This window comes from Xiphias gladius, chromosome 17, assembly GCF_016859285.1.
Source record: "Xiphias gladius isolate SHS-SW01 ecotype Sanya breed wild chromosome 17, ASM1685928v1, whole genome shotgun sequence".
Taxonomy (NCBI): domain Eukaryota; kingdom Metazoa; phylum Chordata; class Actinopteri; order Istiophoriformes; family Xiphiidae; genus Xiphias; species Xiphias gladius.
In genome coordinates, this window is record NC_053416.1 from 24,428,122 (window position 1) to 24,455,497 (window position 27,376).

Sequence of the window (27,376 nt, forward strand, 5' to 3'; positions counted from 1 at the left end):
TTTAGTTTTTTAGTTTCAACTTTTCCTGAGGCTCTTCCCATCCTTGTAAAGGCAGTGGTAATGGTCAACCCCTCTCTATTATCTGTTTTCCCACATTTATGCTAAATTGCTATTATTATCTCTTTTTGTCTAGGAGCCCTGGCAATTGTCTGTCATTCCCCGTGCTCAGAGGTAAGACAAATCGCAACATGCATTTGTAATACAACAACAAAATCCCAAACCTTACTTTCTAGTATTTTTCAGTGTGATACATTTTGTTACCAGACAATAGAAGGGGATGGTGTTTGGGTGTATGACTGCCTTGTTTTGCTTGCGCACTTGCACTAGAGGAGTGAGTCCGTAAAAGTGTCAGACTGCCGTAACAGACGGCCTGTGCAAGATAATTAGCCTGGAGTCATTTGGAAGCAGCTCAGCTCTGCCCAGGTGCCCACTGTGCATAGAAAGAGACCAGATGACCTTTTACTCAGCTCCATCCCACTGTAGTCACTTAAAACAGTGATGGATGTTTCCCTTAACACCCTGCTCCCTACCAGCCCTCTTCCTCCTTTTCCCTTCTCCCTCCCTCTTTCTCATTTCACCATTTTTCCACTCCTTCTCTCTTCTCTGCACCGCTCCAACACCACTCTCGCCATATTTGCCCCCTCTCGTCTCCTTGTTTTCCTACCATCTTTTTACAGCTTCCCATTCTCTCTGTTCCTCCAGAGTGATGAGGAGGAAGAAGAAGAAGAAAAGTGAGGGGGGGCTGAAGTGAAGTATAGGAGGCGTTTCCTTCCAGCGCAGAGCAGAGCAGAGTCAAGCTACCCCCCACTACCCCCTCACTCCCTTCCCGCAGCTCCTCATTAGTATGCAGCGGCTGTTGCTCAGGTGACATGGCCGCTGGATTCGGTCCCGACTGCAGGAACATCAGCAGCATGGCGGAGGGCAGGATTGCAGGTAAGGACAATGAGAATAGGAGGGAGAAAAGGAGGCGAGAGATAGGGAGACGGGCAGGGGGGAGGACGAGAGAGGCAAGGAATGGACTTAACACCCCCACACATACACACACTTACACACTTTATACTGCTTTTTTATTGTGTAAAACATACAAGTTCAAGTCCAGCATCCCTCCCAAAGCCATACAGTTAAGGACAGTGGAAGTGTGTGTTTTATATCAACCATCACTATGTGTTGAGCTGTACTAGTTGAGTTATTGTAGTAATTGTAGTAAACTTTGTCTTGTGCAGTATTATCTGTGTTAATAATATGTTATGTATTTTACACGGTGTACTCTCCAAAATGCATTAATAAAATTTTCCCCCTGCATTTCATGTCTTAAAAGAAAATGTAATAATTGTGAATTCTACAGTTTCTACTTTTTCATATTGTAAATACTGATTTCAATAAATGTCTCTGTTGAGTATGTTCTGTGTGTTTGGTTATTTCATAATATGTTTTATTCCATGTAAGCAAACAATGAAGGAATCCTGCAGTTTCCCCTCACAACATTTTCATTGTTTTCACTTGTGAGGTTTTCATTCCCCTTGATATGTAGGATATTGGTTTTGTTGCCAAAGGCAACAAAGGGAGAGGTGTATTAGACAAATACTCGTACTCTCTGTAAGTGAGTGTGTGTGTGTGTTAGAGGAAAAGAGAATACAAGGAAAGGGAGCGAAAGGGAGGAAAGAGAGTCTATGTGTAGGTGTGTTTTTGTTTGCTCTATTTGTGTGTGTGTGTGTGAGTTGTGTGTGAGAACTAGAGACGGACTGTGTGTGTTTGTGTGCTTTGGGGGAGCAGTGCGGCCAGGCTGCAGATATCATCCATCTCCCTGTCACCGGCCCAAGGGCTGCTGGGAAAGTGGCAGACAGCTCCCCGGCTCTGACAACAGAGGCTGCATCCTAATTTTCCGACACAGAATGCTTGAAAAACCTGCGCTGCTCCTCCCTCGCCACCCAGTATGGAAAACCATTAACCTCACGATCTGGGAACAAAGCACGGAACTCAGCCCGAGCCTCCACTTGCTGCGAGTCATATCAGCTCCCATCATCCCCCAGCCGTAACTCTGAGCAGCAACACTTTGCATGAACTCCACTCTACAAAACATTCATTCAACACCTCAAAGACTGCGGAGGCAATGTTGGACGTATCAAGGAACACCTCAAAATGAGATCATTTCTTAAATCACATCGAACTAGGAGGTCATATTATGGACTGATACTTCATGACATTGCAGTGATTTCATTTGTGAAGCGCCTTTTTTTAAAATAACAGTCCTCCTTGCGATAGCTGTAATAAGTGGATTACATGCTGTCTGCTTAGCCATGACTAATTGTGTTATAAAGCTGTTGTCAGACATTCTACAGCTTTTGTTATATATGCAGGAGCTTTGAGTTGCCGTCTCTCCAAGTGTTTTTATTTCTCGTCTCTGGTTCCAGGCATCAGATAAGCGTTGGCATGAGGATTAAATTAGTACTCATTAATGTGTCGTGTGTTGCAGTTACAAATTTCGTGCTCAGACTTTTACAATTGTGCTATAAGCCAGAAATCATGTACGTTTTGCCGATTAAGTTATTTGAGTTTTGTAGTTTCACTAAAGTAAGGAAATTAAAAAGCCTTGAAAAAACTTACAGGCATGAAGTTCTCATATAGACATGAAATCAAAAATGCGCATAATTTTCCTGAGCACTCATTACAGTCTAACACAATATAGAATAGTGGAAAAATTCCATAAATAAATGAATATGGATACTTATGGGAATAACCATTTCCCAGTGGGGGTAAAATAATATATGATCAAATTTATATGTAATCAAAATATTTTCAGTGTAAAACATTATATTTGGTGTCAAGTTACATGTAAATGGAACAATAGATTAATTAAATCGTTAAATAACATTTTTAACAGATTACAGAAATTAGGGCTCCAATTAACAATTTTTATTATCGATTAATCTGATTATTGTCTCGAATAGTCATTAGAGAAAATAATCATAACACATCACAGACTGCAGAGGCATTGATATATCTGTAAACCAACAGGTTTATGGGATATCAGAAAACAGCCCAACAATATTCATTTTATTATATTGTTGACCCAACAAAAAGCAACAAATTGTGAGTTGTTGGCATTTTTTTGATTGGAAAATTAATCTAGTCTTAAATGATTAATCAATCATCAAAATAGTTGATTAGTTAATTTCCTGTCTATCAACTACTCAATTAATCAACAATTGTAACAGAAATGCATACAGAAACTACTGACTTATGAACACAACCCTTAAAGGTTTGACTGGTATAAACCTGAATGGATATATTAATGATGAATGAAGCTTTTTATATCAATTTCAGCTATTTCAATTTGCTCATTGATCTTGGAATTAAATTATCACATTCTACTGTCAAAAACTGAGCTGATACTTTACTTTCTGGCAGATGATTACACTTGAATCCTGCTCCCAAATTCAGCAGTACAAACATCTGTTCATTGTAAGGAACGTAATTGTTGGAAATAGTCCACCAAACAGTAATTTTCCTCTCATAAAATGACAACGCAATAGAGCTGTTACTAACACAGAAGTCAATTTATGATTGCTTTTCCACATTTTGTGCAAAGGCAAGTAGTAGAATCTTCTTCCCAAACGCATGAAGCTGTGTAGGTCATGCTGTTTTGGCATACAGAGGTACCATCTTTTGAATAAAGCCGATTAGGCCATAAAAATGGTTTGCTGTCATAAATAATGTTTATCCTGCCAAAAGAAAAAAAAATCTAGATATATTGACAGAAGACTGCACCTGAGTTTGTAATAGGATGGTAACAAACAATGTAAAATTTGAGACAGTACAACACTTTTTTCAAGGTGTCAATACAGACGGGGTTTCATTTTGTCCCAGATTAGGGCTGATATGGGAACAACTGCTGTCAGGGCATTAAAACCCATGAATTTATGATCAAAGCTGTGTGGACAAGGCCTGCTTTAAACCTTTGATCATTGTTAACAAATCAGTAGAACACACCGGTGGGATCAAACAAATTCAGTACTGAGCAAAGCATCCACATGTTGGGTGGGAGGTAATGTATGGTACACAGGGGAATTACACTCTTCTGCATACTTATGGAAACATTAAAGCAGAAAACAATCCACTGAAAAACATGAACATCTACTGATTATTATAGTGTCTTGAATGTGGAAACTGAATACGTGCAAAGTGTGACATAACAGAATCTGTTTCAGTCAGTGACTTAACCCAGTACTGCAAGACAATGTTATCACACTCTCAATGCAGAATAATGTAGAAAATTTAGCTTTTATTGTCAGAAGTAGTTAGCTAATTGGTAACACTTTATTTTAACCCCACTATTTAGAATTTATAAGCCGTATATAACTATGATGTATTTGTAACATCTGAGCAAACTTCATCTGCTGACGAAGGCCACCGGATGCAGCTGAAAGCCCCAGAAGAAATTTGGTAAGTGTTCCTTGAGTTAAGAATTTTTCGCCAAAACTGAATGTTAGAGCTCCTCATGTCTTCATGAGTTTTGAACACATTTATAAACACGTCTAAACTTGCCTATGGATGATTTGTACACGTCTTAACAATTAATAAATATTTTAACACAAAAGGATTTGTTTGAAATCATATCTCAGTAAATGTGGTTAAAGCTGTATTATCCTCTGTTATCAATCATTCATTAACTGTTGATACACCAGTTACAGAAGGCAAAGGTGTCCTTATATCGTCTGTGTTATAGACAAGTAATTAATTCTTAATGTGATGTCAATAAATAAATGCTAAATAGGGATTGAAGTAAAGTGTTTGTTGAACAAAATAAATTCAAATATGCTGTTTTTTGGAGGGTCACTGGTCAAAAATAGTACTGCTAAGTGGTCTACCGTGAAATCCTCTTCAGCATTGATGCTACATTTGTTAAATGGTAAATACAAGTCTCCTACAGTTGTCGATAATACCATTCAGCTGAGCTTTTGAGTCATGTGAAATTAGTTTCGGGCAAGCACACTGATACTCTCCTGGTGTCACCAAGAAGGAAAGCACAACGTGATACATTCACCTTCAAATAAACCAAAAGAACTGCATGACCTCAGTCTTTTTTTTTTTTTTTTTGCTGACATGTAAAAATACCACAAGAGCATACAACTTGCTGGATTTGTCATTTGTGGTTTACAATACTATGTTTGGCTTGCTGTAAAACATGAACTCCATAACCAAGTGCACATGTGAAAAAGATTATGTGGAGAAACTAAAATCTACAGACAGCTGCAATCACTGTGTCATTATGGCTTCAAAGTACATCACATAGGAACTCTACCACTTCTTTGCCTTTTACAGAGAAGTAATTTCTTCAATTATTCCCACATGACATGAACACAGCATGGTGCTGAGGGATAGTTGTGGATGAGGTGGTGTCTTTAGGCCAACATGTCAAAGAAACAAATAATCAAGAACAATTATGAATATAGTTCAGTTCATGTGTTCTTGCCTTTTCAAGAACATTAAAAACATCAATGGCAAACAGCACCTAATAAATGAACTGTAATCAAAAAACATGTCAGGACTGAAAAACTAGTGATCTTTGATTAACCCTTCTGCCACACTGTGTATGAGGGTTTTGAATGGAGCTTCCCAGCTGTTTTGAAATCCCTGTGCCTGTGATTCAGCCACAGCTTGGAAACGCTATGCTGAACCCAAAGAGTACCTCTCTGAAACCTGGGAATCCAACCCTTGCTCGGCACAAAGACGACTTTGATTTCTGATGAGTAAAATAAACATCATGCTCTTACATGTTATCAGAATCTGCTGACTGTGCCTCTGTTAAGTGGCCTCCGGGAATCTCACACTAAGGGGGGGAAAAAAAAAAAAAAAAACAAGCTTCTCAAATGTTGCAAATGAGGCTTGAAAACACATAAACTCAGTCACCACTATGGCTGAAAGTATGTGTGTGAGTGGTGTGTGTGTGTGTATTTGTTTACAGCCCACAAATTCATGTTAGTGTGTGTGCGGTTTCAGCAGTAAACGTATCAACAGATGGATAAATGCACTTTGTAGTTTTTATGCCTTTAAATATTCACATGCAAAAGAAATGTATATGTATATATTGTTGAAATATAGTTTGTTGTAGTTCATATCCAACTAATTTTGAAATGAATTCATTGATATTTTTTCATTTTCGCTTCAAACCAACATGTGTCCATACCACATGGGACACACACTAGCGCCACATACACAAAGATCTCCATTGGTTCAAATTCATGTTCCAAAGAAAAACAAATCATTTCTGCACATCACAAATGCTAGAGGTTGTTCCTAATCCACAGAGAAGAAGGTAAAACATGCTTTAGAAAAACAGTATAAAAGCTACCTGTACAGCACAGACATAGACATACATGCTAGCTGCATGGGTCTATACTTGGCAATGTTGATCCATCACTTCGGTCCAGGCTGAAATATCCCAACATATATACAGGATGAATGGCTATGAATTCATTCATTCATGGTCCCCAGAGGATGGATAATAATGACTTTGATGTTCCCCTGACATTTCCTGTAGACCCAACATGAGGTTTGACACATTTTTTGTTCTTGGGTTAAATGTCTAGTTAGTGACATTCCCATCAGCCTCAGCTGTACTTTGTTTTTAGTGCTAATTTGCAAATGTCTACATGGTAATATGCTTACAAAGATGGTTAACACGTTAAACATTATACCTGCATAGCATCAGCATTTTAGCATTATCATTGTGAGCATGTTAGTATACTGATGTTAGCACAGCATGTTCTGAGAGACCATAAACCGAGCCTTAGTCTTGATTCTTAATAGCAAGGCACTGTCTGTTTCAATAGTCTCACTTTCATCGAGGCTTTTTGCACAATTTCAGTATCTTCTGGTAAAAATAATCTTTTTTAGTTCTACTATGTTACCTCATTCTTCTATCGTGAGACAAATGGCAACGTCAAATAAAATACACGTCATTTTTTTTTAGGTCATTAAATTCACATACCCTATTTTGTTCATCAGTTCTAACATTGCGTACTGTTTTCAGATAGTACAATACCACACCTGGGCATCCAGGCAGACATATGCTTCCTCACACCCTACTCAATGAAATTAAGTGAGCATACTCTGCCCAAGCACCACAGGAGGATTTTCTTACAGAGTCCACTGTTGTTCAGTCATACTAGTCTGTGCCACAGTCTGCTAATACAAACAGCCCAACGTACTCACTGGGTTCCCATCACGTCCCTTGTCACAGCTATTGTTGCAGCATATTTATTTATTCCTAGAAAGTACCTCATGACTTAATTGTGGACCTGCTCACATCCTTTGTTTGCTTTAAATCCCCACACCCAAGCAGCATAGTCTAACACAGGACAAAGAGAGTTTAATGTATGTATATCAATGAATTTAGTTTTAACTATGACTCTTCTAGCTGCTATTTGACTGCTTATGCCCATTATATTTGTTTTCTTGATGTTTATCCTGATAGATTTTTTTCCCTTTTTACAACATTAACAAGTTGACTTAAAATACATTGACTACCAGTCATTAACTCCTTCTTCTCAAACTTCCTCAAATGTGTTAGGCCTCTGTATGCCCTGGTACAATAAACTGCCTATAGGTCTCTACACTGAACACACACACACACACACACACACACACACACACACACACACACACACACACACACACACACACATATATGTATATATATATGTGTGTGTGTATTTATATACATATATATACATATACACATATGTGTGTATGTGTGTGTAGTTTATTGATTCATCTTTATTTCACAGTCTTAAACAACAATAATGGCAGCTACGGCTCACCACGCAGCCAAGCGAGCATGTACCTCCTCATGTCCTGCCATATACCCTAAGCAGCGCGTTGCAGGAGTAGAAAACCTGAATATACAGATGTCTCCGTCCCTCACGGGCTCAGTGGTGCCTGCGCACAAGACAGCAAACATACAGGGCTGCCGCTGCTGCTGCTGCTGCTCAGGCCTGTCAGACAGACTTCCATCAGCGCAGAGACGGAGGATACAGCCATTTCACTGCGGCTCCGTCTCAGGGATGTAAATGACCGGAGAGGACAGGCTTGTGTCAGAGTTAGCTGCTAGAACAGAGACTGCGGAAGCTGCTCCGTTCTCAGCGTGTTAAGGTGCCAGTGTATCATCTGTGAGAAGCTAGTTCAAGTCCAAGCATAGAGATTGAAACTGACTGGCAGCTCCTCAGAGGCCTATGTAATAACTAAACACATGTATAGTTTGTAAACCTCTGAAAATACATTTTGAATAAGACAATTGTTGACCACATTCAGTGTCCTGTCTAGATGTTACTCCACTTTATCTAATTAGAAATATCACAGTAACAATGAGTCAGAAATGTATCTCTCTGGTCCAACATCCTCAGGTCTGGTACTCTTCAAGCAGACTGCACTGTTAGATCAAAGACCTGCAGTGCTGTCTTCTAGCCAGAGAGTGCTCTGGTGCCATCTTGTGGGTAGACTTGAGGGCATCGACAGTTAAATGCCACATGTCCTATCACCTACATCATGACCGTTTAACCACAATTATACACCATTATTTATCTGCTTCCCTCCTTTTGAAGTCTTTTATAAAGGAGACCCATCTTGCAGTTATTCCACATAATTTACAGTTTAATTCTAAATGGAAAAAAAAGGCTAAAACATTCATCTTTTTTGAGAAAAAAAAGACATTTTTCCAGAACGTGAAATTATTCTTTTTACAAATGACCACAAATTGAGCATTCTGCTGTTTAAATGAATAGTTTGACAATGTGGGATACATGCTTATTCACTTTCTCAGCAAGAGTTAGCTGAGAAGTTCAGTACCACTGTCCTGTAGTTTAGTTTAGCATAAAGACTGGAAATGGGGGAAACAGCTAACCCGGACCTGTCCAAAGGCAACAAAATCCACCTCTGAAGCTCACTAATTTCTTGGCCAGCTGTAGTAACTTCCAGTTTCCAGTCCTTGTGCTACACTAAGCTAATCAGCTGCTGGCTGTACCTTTAGTGCACAAACACGAAAGTGGTATCATCTAACTCTCAGGAAGAAAACCAAATAATTATATTTCCCAAAGATGTCGAGCTGTTCCTTTAACATGACAGAACATGCAGAATTGTTAGACAGAATTAAAACATTCGTCTTCGTTGCGCAGAGTTTGACAGTTTTTTTTCCCCAGTTTTTTCTCATCATGTCTTTCTTAGGACTATTTATTAGGAAGAGTAATTGTATAAGCTCTAATCAATACTGCTCTCTGGACAGACCTTTTCCACAGCAGATATTTTGACTTGTCGTAGTAGGAAAAGTACATGTGTTACTAATAACATTAAGAATGGCTCCGTTCTATTCAGGTGTCTTTGTAAGTCATGACAGTGTGACACTGAGCCAGAAACTGAAGCAGCTAAATGGAATTCAGCCATCATTCATTTTATTATTTACACATGTGCTTTTCCTGCTGTGACAAGTCAGTATGCCTTCAGTGAAAAATACCTTCCATCCAGAGTCAGGGGGGTTGCTGATTCTGGACAGATATCTTGCTTTAGAATTTGTTTGCTTTGTTTGTTGTGGGCCTTGCCCTCACACAGGTGTTTTTATTTGTCCTCATCAGTCTACATGACATCACCACATTTTTTTTAAGTATTAATAATGTAACAATAAATATGATTATATGACAAACTTTATTTATACAGCATCCTCCAAAGCAAAGTTACTAGCTACTACTCAAGTTCAGTAATCGAGTTTAGGACAATTATTATATAAATACTATGAATTATTTCAGCAAAATAATTCAATAAAATCAGGCGATGAAATGTACAAAAAAATGACATAGAGCATGGAGCTGTAGGTTGTTTAGTCCAGTGGTTCCGAACCTAAGGGCCACCCCTCCTCAAAGTGTCACAAAAGAAATCTGAGGGGTTATGAGATGATTAATGGGAGAGGAAAGAAGCAAAAACAAAGTTCTGATACACAAATGTCTGTTCAGTTTGGACTTTGGGATGAATCTTTGCTTTTATAGGAAATATAGAATCATTTTACCTAATTTTGGCCTCAAATGTTACTTAATGAACCCATCTGACAAGTTTAAAGAGGAAATCTCTCCTTAGTTGAAACATGACTTGGGACCCCAGTCACACACTGCTTTTTTGTAAGGGGTCATAAACAAGCCAATGCAGTTAGTAAAAAATACATCATTCCCCTCTGAAATGTAGTGTAGTACAAGTGGCATAATGTGGAACTACTGAAGTGAAGTAAAAATATTAAAGTAACTCAAAAATGTACTGAAGTAAAGTACTCTAATCAATGCATCTAGCTACTTTCCACCACTGCCTGAGATGAAGTGAAAACACCTGTGGGGCTTTTAAATGTAATTGTCCAATGCTGTGGGCAACACAAACAAAATGCTGCTCAGTTCCACTGTTTTGTGGTGGAGGCGGAAAAGACAGATATCTCAAGGCCTTTTACAAATATAACCAAAACTATCTGCGTGGCTACAAACCACTAGAAGTGAGTGTGTTTTTCTATAATGTGTTAGTCACTAAATATTGTCTGCTCTGCTCCTCCTTACATATCATCAGTAAACACTGCAGTGCTGACATTTTCTCTCATATAAATCAAGCTACATTATCATATAGCAAACAGTTCCTGTTATTATGAAACAGCTGAAATTTGGTGACTGCCAAACAGAAAATATGCAACACATCCCTGCATTAAAATGTGGCAGAGTGAGCAAACAAACATGGTGAGATTATAACCTGTTGTGGGCTGAAGTGAGCAACCCCAAAAACCTTTAAGACGTAAATGAGGTTAATGTTCAGAAAGACTGTGTTTTCAAGTTTAGACGAAGAACAAGCTCCACTGGCTGCCATGCTGCCATGCCATGTCAGTATGAATTACTGACATTACCCACAGAGATCTACCAGCAGGTGCCAGTAATGCACTTTTGTGTATCTTTCCTTTTTTTTTGGTAAATATATTTTATTGATTTTCAAATTTTCTATTATACACAATTAGAAGATACAAAACACATATATTTGACTTCCAGTCACCTACTCTAAATACAAAGAGGCACTATTCATCAAATATGCTGACAAACTGAAGTCCCCATTCCCATCCCTACCACCCTGCACAACCACTCAGGTGCCCAACCACCAAGGATTATAGGATTACAGGTTATGATCAAATAATTGCATTAATTATTCAAACTAGAGGAAGAAGAGAGAAGAGGAGAAAGGGGCCTTTAAGGGGTCCACTCTACTCTTTAGAGTAGAGAGTTATTAAAAGAGTTATTAAAATCCAAAAAGGGCCTCCATATCTTAACAAAGGTTTGAGAGGACCCTTTGAGTGTGTATTTAAATTTTCTAGCTTTAAGAAATACACAACATCTTTGAGATGTCTAGCATGTTATGTATAACATCTTTGAGATGTATGGAAATACATTTGTTTTGAGAAAAGTATGGAGGAGTGCACTGCTTCCATTTTAAAAGAATCGAACATCTCGCAAGGAGTGCAATGAAAGTTATGACCACATAGGCTTTATCTGGTAAGAGAGCATGGGATTCCTTTTGTGTTAAACAAAAGTGGGCACAGACTGAGTCAGGGTTAAATTGGATTCCAAACATCTCACTAAAGGTTTTAAAAATACTTATCCAGAAGGTGGACAGATTTGGACACAGTCAGAACATGTGCATAAAGTCTGCTAGCTGGCCTCTACATCAAGGGTATGACGGCTCAGTGTTCAGATAAATCTGTGCCAATTTAGCATTAGTTAAATGAACTCTTTATACCACTTTGAGCTGTATTATGTCTAGCGGGCATAGATGTGTACAAAGTCTAAGACAGAATCCCACTGGTCATCTGTTAAATCTACTCCAAGATCCGAGTCCCAGGTCATTTTTACAGTGGAGTGTGGATTGATGTTGTTAATGAGCTCATAAATCTGGGAAATCAGTCCTTTACAGTCTGAATTAAATTCAGGGATATGGTCAACATGTGATATTATGGGCTTATCTGGAAATGAATTGAATGTACAAAGCTCCTGATCTGAAGGTAACAAAAGAAATGGTTCTTAGGTAGGTTATCAATTTGGGATAGTCAAGAGAAAGATGCAAATATGTCCTCTATGTATAGATTGTGGATTACTCTAATCCCTGTATTAAAACATTAAGTAAATATGAAGTGTGTACAGGAGGCAATGAACATGTGATTTGACTTAATGGGGGAGTGAGTAGAAGCCCCTTGCAGCCCAAAATATCTTCTAAACTGAGACCACATTCTTACTGAGTGACTAGTATATTTGAACTCAAATTATTGGCAAGAAGGGGCAAGGCTGCAGAAACCACTGAGCCCAAATGGTATTGACATGATGATAACTAATTGCACTTTATTCTGCCTTTCCTGCAATTGGTAGGTCTTCGAACCAGTGAATTAACTTCTGAATGTTGCATGGCCAGTAATAAAAAAGGAAATCAGGCGATCTCCTGACCACTTTGGTCTTTGAAGATGAGTCTTGCTGATCCAACTACATTTATAATGCTTTTGTCAAGTGTTTCAAGAAAACTTTTTTTTAATTAGAATGGGTTTTGGAGGAGATATAAAAACTTGGGCAACACTATCATTTTTATTAGGATAAGACGCCCTGCTACTGATAATGGTAAGGAGGCACAACGATTCATAGCCTGTCTACACTTATTAAGTAGAGTGGTGAAGTTTTTGTAAAATCAGTTAGGAAAGAGTGAGTGACCTCGATACCCAAGTATTTAAAACAATCTTGGACCATTAGAAAGGGGAAAAGGCTAGAAGGAAGTCAATCTTCTTCAGAATTTAAAGTAAAAAGTTCCCTCTTTTGTACTTTTAATTTATACCCTGAGATTTTTTTCAGGATTTCTAGAATAGAGGGGAGTGATGAAGCTGGATCAGAGACATACAAAAGCAGATTATCTGCATAAAGAGATACTTTAAACTCTAGTCCAGTCCGATGTCTACCTTTAAAGTCCTTACAAAGTCGCAGTGCTATCGCTACGGGTTCAATGGCCAGTGCAAACAAGAGAGGGGAGAGGGAGCACCCCTGTCTTGTCCCCCTTGCAACAGAGAGGTAACCAGACTGATTATTATTAGAGATTGCAGCTGCGAGGGGGGAGGAATAAAGCAGTTTCATCCAGGCAATGAATTGATCTTTAACGCCAAACTTTTGAAGGGTTAAGAATAGATATTTCCTTTCAACCTGATCAAAGGTCTTCTCAGCACCAAAGGAAATCACTACCTTAGGGCACTTCGACAGGGCTGAGTGGAAAAAAATGAATAGTTTTCTTAGATTTGATTAAGAGTGCTGGCCTTGAATAAATACTGTTTGATCGGGTGAAAACAATATCTGAAATCACACTCTGGATGCCTAGCCAAGACCTTGGATAATACTTTAAAATCTAAATTTAGAAAAGAGAGAGTACAATATGTTGTGCATAACAGTGAGTCTTTATCCCTCTCTTTCAGCAGAGACATGGAGGCCTGTCTCAGAGTCATGGGAAGAATGCCTGAGGTGAGTGCCTCTTTAAACATAGCTTGAAGAATTGGTACCAGTTGAAGGGGAAACTTTTTATAAAATTCAGTCATAAACCCGTCAGAACCGGGTGACTTGTTATCTGCATAGATTTCATGGTCATAAATATTTCAGAAATCAAAATGTCTGCACTTAAATTGGTATCTTGCTCCTCTGACATGGTGGGAAGAGTCAAGTTTTCAAAGAAAATGTGAAGGGGACCAAGGTCTTCACCACATTCCGATGTATAAAGGTTAGAGTAGATTTCAAAAAAGCTTTATTTACGTTGTCATGATCTTTCAGCATCTCCTCTGTATGTGACTTCATCTTTGTGACTGAGCAGTGGCAGTTGCGGTGGCAGTTGCTTGACAAGCTTGCAGATCCTATAAACAACGTGCACTATCTTCAAATTCATAGACATTGTGCCTGGAAGATAAGAGGCGTTGCCTTGTCAGTGGATAAAAGATTGAATCAGTTTGTAGTCTTAAACGCTCCTTATAAATATCTGGAGTCTGGGATTGAGCGTATTTTGATTCAATATCCAGGATTTGTTGGGAATATCATATTATTTTGATTTTTTTCCTTTTTGGATTGTGAGAGAATAAGCTATGATTTACTTTTGGAGGTATACTTTAAGAGTCTCCCATAATGTGGCTTGTGAAGTCTCTGGGAAGGCATTTGTCTCTAGGAAAAATTGTATTTCACTTGAAATGAACTTTACAAATTTGTCATCCAATAATAGAAGAGGGTTGATTCTCCTATCCAATGTTCTGAGAACCTGTAAACCCCTTTCTTTGTTCTAAAAATAAAAACACAGAAAAGTGAATGTAAACTTGGTAAAACGGCTAATTCTTAAGTATCTAATCAACAATACAGTGAAAAATATCTTCCAACCAATGTCCATATCAACAATCAAGAGTTCTGTATGTCTGTATATATATATATATATTGTACAACTAAACTGCAACAGCAAATTCATTTTGTACGAAAACAAATTTTGATCGGATTGGGTTTTTATATTTATAACGAGAATATGTTGTTATTTTAAGTATTTAGCAAGTTGCAAATATATTGATATTGAATTTAAGAGTAAAATGTTCACGGACAGTGTATTTGTTTTCCACCAAAATATCCAACCTTGCAGTACAATATCCATTTGTAGTGACTTCAGCACTATTAAATCTTTTTATGGTTATGGTTAAGGTTAGGGAAAGATTGTGGTCTGGTTTAATATGGAAAAAAGTGATTTAGACACAATATGTTTACTTATAATTAACCAAAACCACCATCTTTTCCACACAGATAGGGCTGACAGTCATGCTCTTTGTTACCCACCATCCACCCCAATCACCTCCTTGTATTTTGCCCAAGGACAATTTAGTAGTAGTTACTTATAATTAACCAAAACCACCATCTTTTCCACACAGATGGGGCTGACAGTCATGCTCTTTGTTACCCACCATCCACCCCAATCACCTCCTTGTATTTTGCCCAAGGACAATTTAGTATTGATGGCTTTGCCTTCAGTATGTGTGATTGTGTATAAATGTGTTTGCAAATGGGTGTATGTGGCATGTAGTGTAAAGCGCTTTGAGTGGTCATTAAGACTAGAAAAGCACTATATAAGCGCAGTTCATTTACCATTTAGTGTAACATTCAAATTGAAAAATTATGCTAAGGGGGTACCCAGTGCATAAAAAAGTGATGCCAAAGGGGTCCTGACCAAGCGTCCAAATGTGATGAGTTGGGAGTGAGAACGTATTGCAATAGTGCCATGTTTGGATTAAATTTGTGCTGTCAGTTTTGCAATATTTTGCCCCTCCATGCCGTCAAGTAATCTTTGTATATTAGCAAACAACCCAGATACTGCTGGGTTGTTGCCTTTGTCATGTGTGGGTGCAATGCTAGCTAGAAAGATCAAATGCTAGGTCGCCACCTTTTCTGCCGTCACTCTCATTTTCAACTTTTTTGCCTTTGGTTAAAGTTGTTTTGCCCATGTTGAACTGAATATAAAGTGCATTCAAAAAGTAATCAAACCCCTTCACTTTTTTCATTTTTTCATTTTGTTATTTTGTAGCCTTATGGTAAAATTGTTTAAATTCATATTTTCCCATCAATCGACACTCAATTTAGCTCCGGTGCCTCCCATTTCTCTTCATTATTTTTGAGATGATAAGATATGATTTATATAAGATCTCACAGCTGACAATGCATATCAGAGGAAAAACCAAGACATGAGGTCAAAGGAACTGCCTGCAGAACTCAGAGACAGGATTCTGTCAAGGCACAGATCTAGGGAAGGCTGCAAAAAAAATTTCTGCTGCATTGAAGGTTCCCATGAGCACATTGGCCGCCCTAATTCTTCGACGGTAGAAGTTTGGAACAACCAGGACTCTTTCTAGAGCTGGCTGTCCAGCCAAACTTAGCAATCAGAGAAAAAGAGCCATCGTGAGAGGTGATCAAGAACCTAATGGTCACTCTGCCTGAGCTCCAGAGATCCTGTGTGGAGATGGCAGAAACTTCCAGAGGGACAACCATCACTGGAGCATTCCTCCGATCTGGGATTTATGGCAGAGTGTCCAGACAGAAGCCTTTATTCAGTGAAAGACACGAAAGCCCGCTTGGAGTTTGCAAAAAAGCACCTAAAGGATTCTCAGACAAGATTCTCTGGCTGGATGAAACAAAGATTAACCCTATCAAACATCTCTGGAAAGATCTGAAAATGGCTGTCCACTGACGGCCCCCATCCAATCTGACAGAGCTTGAAAGTATCTGCGGTGAAGAGGATCCCTGCCGAAGTACTGAATAAACAGTCTGAATACTTTTGTCAATTTGATATTTCAGTATTTCCTTTTTAATAAATTTGCAAAATATTTTAAAATTCTGTTTTCAGTTTGACATTATGGGGTATTGGGTGTATATTGGTGAAAGAAAAAATGAATTTAAACATTTTAACATAAGGCTGCAACATAACGAAATGTGAAAAAAGTGAAGAGGTCTGAAATGCACTGCAATGGAAACCAAATCAGAAGTTTTAGAATTGGGCTCTCCAAGTCTTAGATGTGTGAATAATCCAACAAATGTCAAATAAATGTCGAGTAGCGACTGAGCTCTTCTGACTTGCTGTCTACTCCACCATTCACCAAACTGGAAGTCGCTCTTTTTGTATCTTGACAGACTGCAGTTTTTGTTTTGTTTTTTGTCACTGCAGCTGAGTTTGGTAAGTTGCTTTATGCACATACCCTCCTTAAGAGCCCATGCTCAGCCTGATGGGCAGTATATACTCTCATGAAGATGTATCCCATTAACTTGGTGGTTCATCACTGTCTATTTCCAAGAGCAGCCAGTACCAGGACTGGCTGGGAATTAGCACGCAATCAACACAGCCGCATTGTGCAAAGTGAGAATGGTGTGTATGCCATTATTTCATTAATTACTCAGTAATAAGGCAAAGAGCTGTTAAAAATTGGATCAAACAGTCAATTACTCCAAGGAAATGACACTGGCAATCTGCAGTATGTACTGTATGTATAAAAATGACTAAACAGCCCTTTTCCTGTAGTATTTTTTTAGCCACTAATTACATGGCTCTAGAGACAACAATGTCGACTGAAATATATAAAAGGCTATTGGATTGATTGCCACCAAATTTTTTTATTTCACAGTTGCTTAAGGATTAATTTGAAAGACTTTGGTGAAACGCTAGCCTTTCTTCTAGTGTTTAAGTTTTAAATCAAACATCTACTGATTGGATTGCCACAAAATGTTGTACAGGAATACAACAGATGATAAATCCCACTGACTTTGGTGATCCCATCTTTTGCCACTACTAAACCACTAATGTCAACATTGAGGTTGACATTAGTTGTTTAAAGTGACATAACTCAACAACTATTGCAATAGATTAGTATGAAGAGGCACTTGGTGCACACATTCATGTTCCACTCAGAATGAATTGTAACAACTTTGGTGATCCCTGAACTTTTCATCTAGTACCATCTGATCAAAATGACTAAATACTCACAAAACTAATGTAAGATGAGATTTTTTTTTTTTTGTAAAGATTTATTTTGTAGATCAATTTTAGTAATGTTTGTTGGAATGGTTTACATTATTCCATTAGTTGTTTAAGGTCACTAATTATTAAGTTTACAGTTAATTACAGTTACAGCTAAGGGTAACCAGTGTTACACTAATGACACTCTCATTACCTTCAGCTATACAATGTATAAGAGCTAAGTAGCAAATGTTAGCGTACTAACACACTAAATTAGGACAGTGAACATGGTAAACATTATACATGCTTAATATTAGCTTGTTAGCATTGTCATCATGAGCATTTTAATGTGCTGATTTTAGCATTTAGCTTAAAGAATTGCTATGCCTCAGTGCACCTCACACAGCTGCTAGCATGGCTGAAAACTTAATAATTTTGTTGTTGACCTAAAATGCTGCCCTAGATGTAACTTGCTATGGTGATGACACTAGACTGTGTTGTGATCACATTTATTTGACTGCAATATTGCATAAGTACTACTATGTTTAATCAAAAAACAACACAGGGCATATAAAGTATTTTTTCACAAATCATTACTGCACAGCAACTGGAGTATGTGCCAAGTTTGATGAATTTTAGCAATACATCATTGTCATCATTATTAAAATGAATAATTACTCTTTCACTTTCTTGGGTAACAAGCCAAATATTACTAAATGCATCTGTTGTGGCTGTGTGGAGCAGCAATTTGTTTAGAACCTTTCAGTAACTCCTCCAGGAGAGAGGTCACTTCCAGCAACCTTTAAAAGTCAGACTTTGGAATGTGGGGATGAATGATGATAAGTTAGTTTTCACATCATTGATAAATTATGCCTGAAAGTCATTTGAGGTGACATATGTCAGCCAGAGGGAAATGAAATACTTGTAGTATGCTTGTTTTTGTTTTATAGTAACATTTTTCCAGTCACAGTAGGTGTGTAGCTACATTTTGTCCAGGCACGAGTTCTTAACCTTTTACACATGCTGGTAGATGTCAAGGACTTAAGGGAATTCAGAGGAAAAGGCCAAGAGATTACGATTTGAATAGGTGGGCTTGTGTCTTCTCTCTTTCTTTTTCAGTGAGTGAAATGGGAAATCAAAGTGACCACGACAGCACTGACATCCAGCTCACAGTAAGAAGAGATTACAGCTCAGTGCCTATCCAGACATGTTATCAAAAAGTTTTGAAGATACTTTAAGCTACAACTACAAGGATCTAGTCAACATCTGAAGTTTTTATGATTTAGTTTTTTTTTTGGCTTATCCCTCCTGTAGCACCTGCTGATTCATCTTCACAGCATAAAAGCAAGAATAACAAGACTATGTCAAAACCTAGTATATGGTTGGTCCACGAATGGTCAATGTGCGAAACTGAGCACATAGTTGAAAACTGGAAAGTAGTTAAAGCCTCCCCGAAAAGTTGCTTAATGTCACTAGATGATGTCTTTCGCTAATTAACATATTCATGACGTCAGTGCATCGTACTTGTATTCTGCCTAGTCTAGGCCGGTTTCAGCCGTTTATCTGTTTGCTTCTCTCCTACTCTTTGTGCTCACATATACAGTAATTTAATAAAGCTGAATTCCCAATAAAGCTAATCTCATTTACATGTTTTTCTCTTTCTGTTGTCGGTAAACGAACAAGTATGAAATAGTGACTAAATGTGGCACATTGAGACTACATGTTAACCAAGAGTCACTTCCAAGCCAATTCCAAGCTGCTGCTCTGCTCTGCTGAAATCCTGATTTTATTACCGTGACGTCGTCTGACAGAATCACCATAAACATAAGTTAAAGACATCTGTGCTGTGATTTCAGCTATATTTACTTGTAAAATGATCACTCTGGGGTTGTTTAGAAGCTGATTCTAGTCAATGCAGCTGCTGTGCAGTCAGTTGAATGCGGAGTGAAAGCCTGACCTCATGCTCACTTGGCAATACTGGCTACTCTCTTCTATGGAAAGTAGCAAAGGTTTGTACACAAAGTCATAAGATTCGTTACTAGGCGCTTTTGTAAAAAAGAAGTTGCTAGAGGTTGTAAAAAGTCGGTTCATCTAGCGGCGGTCAGTCATGGACATTCCCATTTCTTGCAATCCAGCCAAAGAGAAATGTTGGATAGCTGGGGCATAGTGGCAACCAACAACACAGCATCATCTCTGTACAGCCTGTGGCTCTGTTTGTCCTGAAGCCTGACTCTGCTGTTGGTCATCATATATTTTACAGCAAGGTTCAAACACTGTATTTGAAAAACAGCCAGCCATGACAGAAATTGTAACATAGCCACATCAGTCCTGTTTTATGTTTTTTTTGCCAAGCATTGTTCTCCTTTTCATCAAGATATGTGTGAACTTCATGTGTCCACATAGCAGGTGCAGAACGAAGATACAGCTCCTGCTGATGAGAAGAGAGGGAGTGAAGTCCGGATCAGTGAGAACCAGAAGAAATGACTGCAGTGTGCTACCTTCACCAGACTACAGGTACAACTTGTTAATACTTCACCTCCTTCAGGGTCAGCTCTGTGTTGCTTCTATAAACTAAAACAGCGTCCGCTGCTGAGCTGCAGGTTTTTATTCCAACCAAACACTGATGATGATAAATATATCTTTAAGCAGCTTAGAGAAGCAGATAAGAGGAATCAGTGTATTGTGTTTGGTTGGGATTCAAACCATGGTACATGACTTGATATCCCTAAACTAGACCGTCGATATAACATATGTAGTTTCAAACTGACTTGGAAAAGTAATTAATAACTGGAGGAACTGCCAGTATGTACAGTATAAAACTTATAAGAATCCGAAATGAGAATGGTCCTAAACTTTGGCTTACGAGTCAAAATGTTCTCAGAAGAAGGTAGAAGTTAGAAAGTTTGTATAAAGAAGCCAAAAATAAATTTTAGTGAAGTCTAAGTGCGATTCTTCAGTGCTGACTGGAGTGACTTCTCAGTGTTTTAAAATAAGGAGTAGAATTATCCTTACCTACCATTGCCCCACCCAAACATTCCAACATAATGTATAAAATTATGAGGAAATGTTTATATTTCCTCTTATAGTCATGTTGACAGTATCGAAATACAATATTTGGGATATTTTTCATAAAAATATTACATTTCATAGAGAGGTATACAGATCAGTTATGTCCAGACTGACAGATATTGGATGGATTGCCTACTGACTCCAGTCATCCCCTGACTTTTCCTCCGGCGCCACCATCAGGTTGACATTTTTGGTTTTGAGTGTATTCCTGTTGACTCTATTATGTCATGAACATTTTCATGTTGTATAAGTAGTGTGGGTACTGGAACAGAGTCTGTGTCTTTTATCAACTCATCAGCAAACATTTCCAAAACATGTAAAATGTTTAGCTGCTCCCTCTGCTGGTCACTCCCAACCGAGGCGACCCTTCGAGCCCTCTGAAATAATTCGGGAGCTGAGACCTCGACTCTAAACATTCAGGAACATTTATGCACGACACATATTCTTAATTCTAACAATAAGAGCAAATATACTGTAGTTCATCCTTCAAATGAACGTTTTACTCTGAGCGGCTTTATGCATGGCTGCACAGCTGAGTTAGCACCACCTTTTCCCCTTTCTTACACCGATTCATCTGGACTTCTACTGTCTACTTTCCCAAAAGCATGTGCACAGTGAGACAGTGCTGCAATTCAAGACTCAGGGTATTTATAATGTTTTAGAGGGATTCACTGCAGCTGTGCAGTTTCTGTGATAGCAGTCAGCACTGGTCAATTTTGTAATCCACTGAGGAGGCGAGGCCTAGTCATATTAAAGTCCAATGTTGACCAGGAGACCTGTATTGATTATGTTAGCTGTAGTTCGTCTTGATGCTGTGGAGTTGACCTGCAAGGCCATGTTTTGTTCTTGCTTTCACATGAATTCACAAGATACAATAATTACAAACAGTCAGTGCGTCTGCTTTATAATGATCTCAGTGGTTTAATTAATTTAACAAGGGATGTGATCTTTTTTTTTTTTAATTAAACGCCCATGAGGGAACAGAGGGATCCTGGCTTGCTAAGTGCAGTCAGTTTGATTGAGAAATGTCAACTTCACTTCTGACAATAAGGACTATTCATTCTGACGGTCCTCTCTGCGGGGAGAATTAAAATGCTGGCAAAGCTGAATACATCATGATAATACGTGTATTAATACTTAGGGTACCTCGACTACTAGAATCAGAAACAGTAACACTGTAAAAATGGTACAAAACACAAGTGTAAGTAATGCATAACTGATGCATGAGTCATGATGATTTAATAGAGTTGTATCTATCACTATTAAGAAATGGTCAAGTCACTATGAGTTTATGTGACTAGTTAACACTTAGTAAATCATCAGGTAATTATCGTTAACTCACAATTACAACATGCATTATTCCCCCAAAAAACCAAAACAATGAAAAATGCTAAAATGCTCTGTAGAGCCGAGGAGTTGAGGAGTCAGGTGATAATTACCAACCACAATTTCATTTTTTAAATGTTAATTATTACACACATTTCTCAGACTTACTTAGTTAGATATGTGCAGGCATCCTATAATGTTAACTTTAATGGGAATTAATGTAGTCACTGGCAGCTTCCAGGCTTTCCCCTCATTCATTATCCATCATTACAAACTGGCTAAACCTGCTTCAAATGCAACCAAATGACAAACAATAATAGAATCTGGGTGATAGTTGTTATGACATTATGGGTTTTGTAATCTGAGTTATTATATGACTGTAGAAAGAAAGAAAGAAATATGTAGAAGCTTTCTACAGAAGTTACTGTCAAAATGAATCTCTTTTAAGTGATGAAGAGTGAGACTGACATTAGTCCAAGTCTGAAGGACTGATTCCAAATACCATCTAGTTCCCATTAGAGGCAATAGCAGCCGTCATCTGTTTACTCCCAGCATGCACTGAGATTTCCAGAGAGCAGAGGACTCCCAGCTCACTGTGGAGGACAGTGTGAAATCCATTGACCACTCGGCTTCTCATTTTGGTGTATTAATGCAAACCTGCAGTTAGAGCAGAGCGGGCTGAAGTGAATGGACTGCATAAAACTAATGATTGCTGTTAAAATGAAAGGAGACTGTATTCATTTTGGCCATCTGTTTAAGTAGAAAATCTACAGTTTTTAAAAAAATAAACAATTCCGACTTACAATAAAATGAAATGTTTTATGAAATAACACATTTCATTATAGATTATCATAAATTAGATATTTAAATGTACAGTGATATGCTGGTTATGACCGCCTGCCTAAAAATGATATACAGACAAGTTAAACCCCAGTTTTTCCTCATCAAACAGGAAGTGAAATTTGAAAATGAACATGCTCTGAGATGTTGAAAACCTAAAGGAGTACCAGTCTGAACTGTGTGGGTGTTTGTTAAGGACTGGGGTAAATATGCTATTTTGGTAACACTATATTCCAAGCTTGATCACAGGGTGGCACTGTCACTCAGTACCCACTACAGTTAGAAAAGTAGCTTCATTAATGTAATACTGGAATAGACATACAGTTTTACATTATAATAATGTTTGTGATGTTGCTCAGCCCACACACACTTTTAACACATTTTATATGTAAAACTGCACATTTTTGTACTTACAATAATCAGCCATGGATAAAATTAGATCCCTAAACCATTTGTCATTGCACAAGGAACAGGCTTGGATACAGTTTTTTTTATTTATTTATTTATTTTTAATAATTTCAAATACTAATTTAAATTTTAAGACAAATTATTTTAGCTTTGCGATTTCAAATTTGCAATGTGAAAATCATGTGATTGCCGTATATCATTAAGTGATTCTCTACACGCAGAACTCCTCCAAAACAATGAGTAAGGTGTCACAAATAACAAAAGAAGAGACCAGACACCTGGCAGGACCACCCGGAGCCAAACCATGCATTGGTAGGACTGACGAGTACAGGCAGTGGGTGAGGGAGCATTCAGATCCTTTACTCAAGTGAAAGTAGAAATACTACACTATGAAAATACTCAATTAAAAGAATAAAACCTGCTTTGACATCCAGTAAGTATTATCAGCAAAATATAATTTAAGTATCAAGTACAACATAACAATTGAATCTCTAACATTGCATCATATTTTATAAACTGATCCTGTATGTCAAATATTTATCTGCAAAGTAACTGGTAACTGTAGTTGTCAGAGTAGAAAACTAAAGTGGCTTATAATAGACATACGCAAGTATAGGAATGTAAGTGCCTAAAATTGCCCTTCAGTGCTGTACATAACTGAATGTACTTAGTTACTTTCCACCCCTCAGTACATAATTTTTGGACTTTTCTTTTCCTTCACACAGGTTTGTAGTGGTCAGAGGACTTAAAGTTTTTTTTGTTTTTTTTTGTTTTTAACTGTAACATATTATAATCCAACCCTTTTGCTCCCTCCGTTCCTCCCTTTGAGATAAGACTAAAGCCTTACTGTCAATGACATCGCATGTCCTTTGAGATTCCTCGTGAGTTATCAGGACTGGCTGAAGTAAGAAGCTCGACTTTTGTCCAAATGACAGGAAGGAGAGGAGGCTCTCCCTCAGTCTGAACATCATCTGAAGTCTGGCTACATCCTTCATTTCTCTGTCTTCCTCTGGTTTCGTCCACTGGAACTTTATCCTTGTAGTAAAATGTATATTCTCTTTTTTTCGCCTGTTCATTTTCATGTTTGCAAATCAACGACAGAAAAACCCAGAAAAGACATCTCTTCAGCATCACATAGTGTTGAAGCAGATGGTGTTGGGTGTCTTAATATAACCCAGACTAGCTGTCACGTCTATTCAGTTTTTAAGAGAGACACCTGACTGTGAGGTCTTATGGCACTGCTTCACTAATTAAGCTTAGTCTCAAACTCATTCTACCCTCTGGGAATAACACAACTGTTAAAAACAATCAACATGATGAGCCCAAATGCCTGTCAGCCAGCCTTCAGTGAACTACTCTCAGTTTTAGCAACTGATAACGTTCACTGCCAGATTTACATTCTATATTTAATGATCATGCCTAACTGTTTGTCATTTCTTTTTAAAAGACATTTAATTCAATTAAACTGAAAGATAGCTGCGCTGGAAAACTCCAGAGATTTTGCACAAACGTTCTCCTTCTCCCCTGCAGCAACGCAAATACTTTTGTTTTGGCCACTTAGGGGCAGCACAACACGCTGACATACCATCTTATAAAGTAAATATGGTGAACTATTTACACATCCAGCAGACATAGACATTTTTGGAGTCAAGTTTCTGTCCATCTGGCAAATAGAAATCAAATCATTTCTTTTGTTTTAGCTCTGTTTTTGGTCTCTACCATCTCCTGGGGGAAATATTCTGCACTTAAGCTGCGAAATAAACCATTCTGTTAACCAGCTAGTTGCTAAACTTGTCTGTCATCAGGTGCTGGGCAGGTAGTGGAATGAGGGTATTTCAGAGCTTGTTTGCTGAAAACAGCTGCCTGCTGCTGCTAGAAATGACACAAATAAAAGCAGGAGACTGAACCAGAACAGTAAAGTTGTGTCCCAGATCCAAAACAATGAGCTGAACGACAGTAACATGCTCTGTAGAGCTGAGGGGCACTGCAGAGCCAAATGGTAATTTTTTGTGGATTCATCTCTATGAGCAGCCCCTTTCACATTACATTTTAATATAAATATATTGATAATAGCTGCTTTAACTCCCTGATATTTGGCTATCCCATGAGTCACAACTTCTTTTCTGATTATATATTATTCTGACTATGCTATTTCTTTAACAAATGTCTCAACACTTTAAAGCCACTACATGTAGAATTTGCATATTATTATGGAATCTATTACATTATTTTGATGGCATTAGTTTTGTTTGTAGAGAAAATAAACGTTCCCAGTGAAATGGTGCTGTCTATGTGTTGCTTTCAGCCCTTTATATTCTATCATGTCGGATCTGTGAGCAGGGGGTGGGTTATACTACCGCTAGAGTCACCAGAGTCAGATTTCCAAATCTTACATACAGGGGCTGTAATGAAGACGTCAGATTTTCAACCACACTGAATTATACTAAATTTTTGTTACTCTCACAAAGAATGACAAAGTAAAAGTAGTTTCAGTTTAAAGTCACATATAGTTTAAAAGGACAAGCTGGTTTTTCTATTTTGTGTCTTTCCTGTAATAAAACAGTTCAGTCTAATACTTCTGAGATATATTGTACATACACTTTTACTTGAATTGTGATCACAGTTCTTCAGTGTTATCGATAAGGACCAAGTAGCTAAGTAAGGCTAATTAATCCCCCTATTTATGTAGTTTTGGTGTCAACGGGATGGAGATTATATCATGAATTAATGTACAAACTATGTTTTTGTTGTGAATAAGATGCCGGCTGAATTCCATGGTAGTTTCTTGGGCTGTAATTGTGGTGTTGCTGTATGAGCATAGTATTTTAGAAAATAAAGCATTTCACGGCGGCATTACCCCCTGCATAAATCTGCTCATGACACTGATCACAACCACATTACACTGTCAGCCAGAAGAGTTAGCAGCACTGTGTCCACCCTCTTGTTCAATATGATTTTTATTCTGATACTTGACCTTTGCTTTTGAGAAATCATCTCCATGAGAAAAGGTTTCTAGATTAAAACACTGCTCCCAATTACCATTCTCTCTGCATTCATGTGACGGGAGTCGGTGCTCTGTTTCAGGTGTTTCAAACAGGTGTGCAACAGCTTGTAGCTGGAAACAACGGTTTGTTGTGTCTCTGCAACAGTGGGTGTACAAACATCATGAAAACCTGCGCAGTCCAATACAGCAATCGTGCAATAAATCCTACCATTGTGAAACTTAATATTCAGTTTTAGTTGGTTGATTTTACTATGTGGTTAATTTTGAGACCAGAGTTTATGATGTTCTTCTGGAATTTAATGTATTTAAGCACACTTGATATATTTTTTAATAAAACCTGATACAATAAAACAGTCTGAATCACAATTTAAAAATTCATGCTTAAAAAATGTAGACGTTGGTCGCAGACTACTGCACTGTATTTGCATTAGTCTGAGTTGTTGACATTGTGTCTCTTTTCACACAGTGACAGACCGCTGCGTTGCAGTGCTCACTAAACAGTGTCATTCAAATATCAGTACTGAAGTCTGGTCACAGCATCATGAATTTCGAGAAATTAGTCAATTTGTCATATTTGTGTCGTCGCTGTTTTCCATAAAATACAATTAGACTGATTACAATTAGACTAAAATACAATTTAGACTGAGGCATGCATGCCTCAGTCTAAAGCTTGTTTTACTGCAGTATCTGCGATTCAACCATCAGGTGGCCCTATTCCTCCTGTCAGTATTGGTGATAATTAAAGTGGAAGGTCTTCACATCTACAATGTCTGAGCAAGTGAGAGCAGAGGTTCTAAAATCAAGTTTGCACAGTGCACATGAATGTTTGCTTTCTTCTAGGTAGTTTGTGGTTATAGACTGAGTGCGCAAACCATCTGAACATCATCCTGTCAATTTGGAAGTGTTGTGACAAACTGCTGACAGCTAAATACACAAACCTGTTGAGATAGTGCTACGAGCCTCACCTTGGTCCATTAAAGTGAAACACTCCTCAAGCAATGCAAGTGTAAACAAACTTCACTCAATTCAAACTGAATGCAATTAATAAAATAAAATGCTCATAGATGAAACAGCCGGGTTTTAAAGCAGTTTCAGTTTAATCAGCATATTTCTTTGTTCATGTACAGTCTAACCAGTTGTCTGGAGAGTCCATTCGTTCTTTTGTCCATCGTGATCGTGAGA

General features: G+C 38.0%; 2 long non-coding RNA genes across 2 annotated transcripts in view; both read left to right on the top strand.

Moving 5' to 3' along the window:
• LOC120802189 overlaps nt 1-1,325 on the top strand; it is a 47,876-nt gene extending 46,551 nt beyond the window's left edge. The window contains exons 3-4 of the long non-coding RNA XR_005709206.1: nt 134-171; nt 703-1,325. This is a non-coding gene — a long non-coding RNA (uncharacterized LOC120802189). The remainder of the gene's footprint in view (nt 1-133; nt 172-702) is intronic.
• Nucleotides 1,326-10,420: 9,095 nt separating this feature from the next.
• LOC120802770 lies at nt 10,421-23,647 on the top strand. The gene is made up of 5 exons (XR_005709265.1): nt 10,421-10,522; nt 13,505-13,550; nt 19,954-20,061; nt 22,895-22,985; nt 23,412-23,647. It is a non-coding gene; the product is annotated as an uncharacterized LOC120802770 (long non-coding RNA).
• The last annotated feature ends 3,729 nt before the right edge of the window (nt 23,648-27,376 follow it).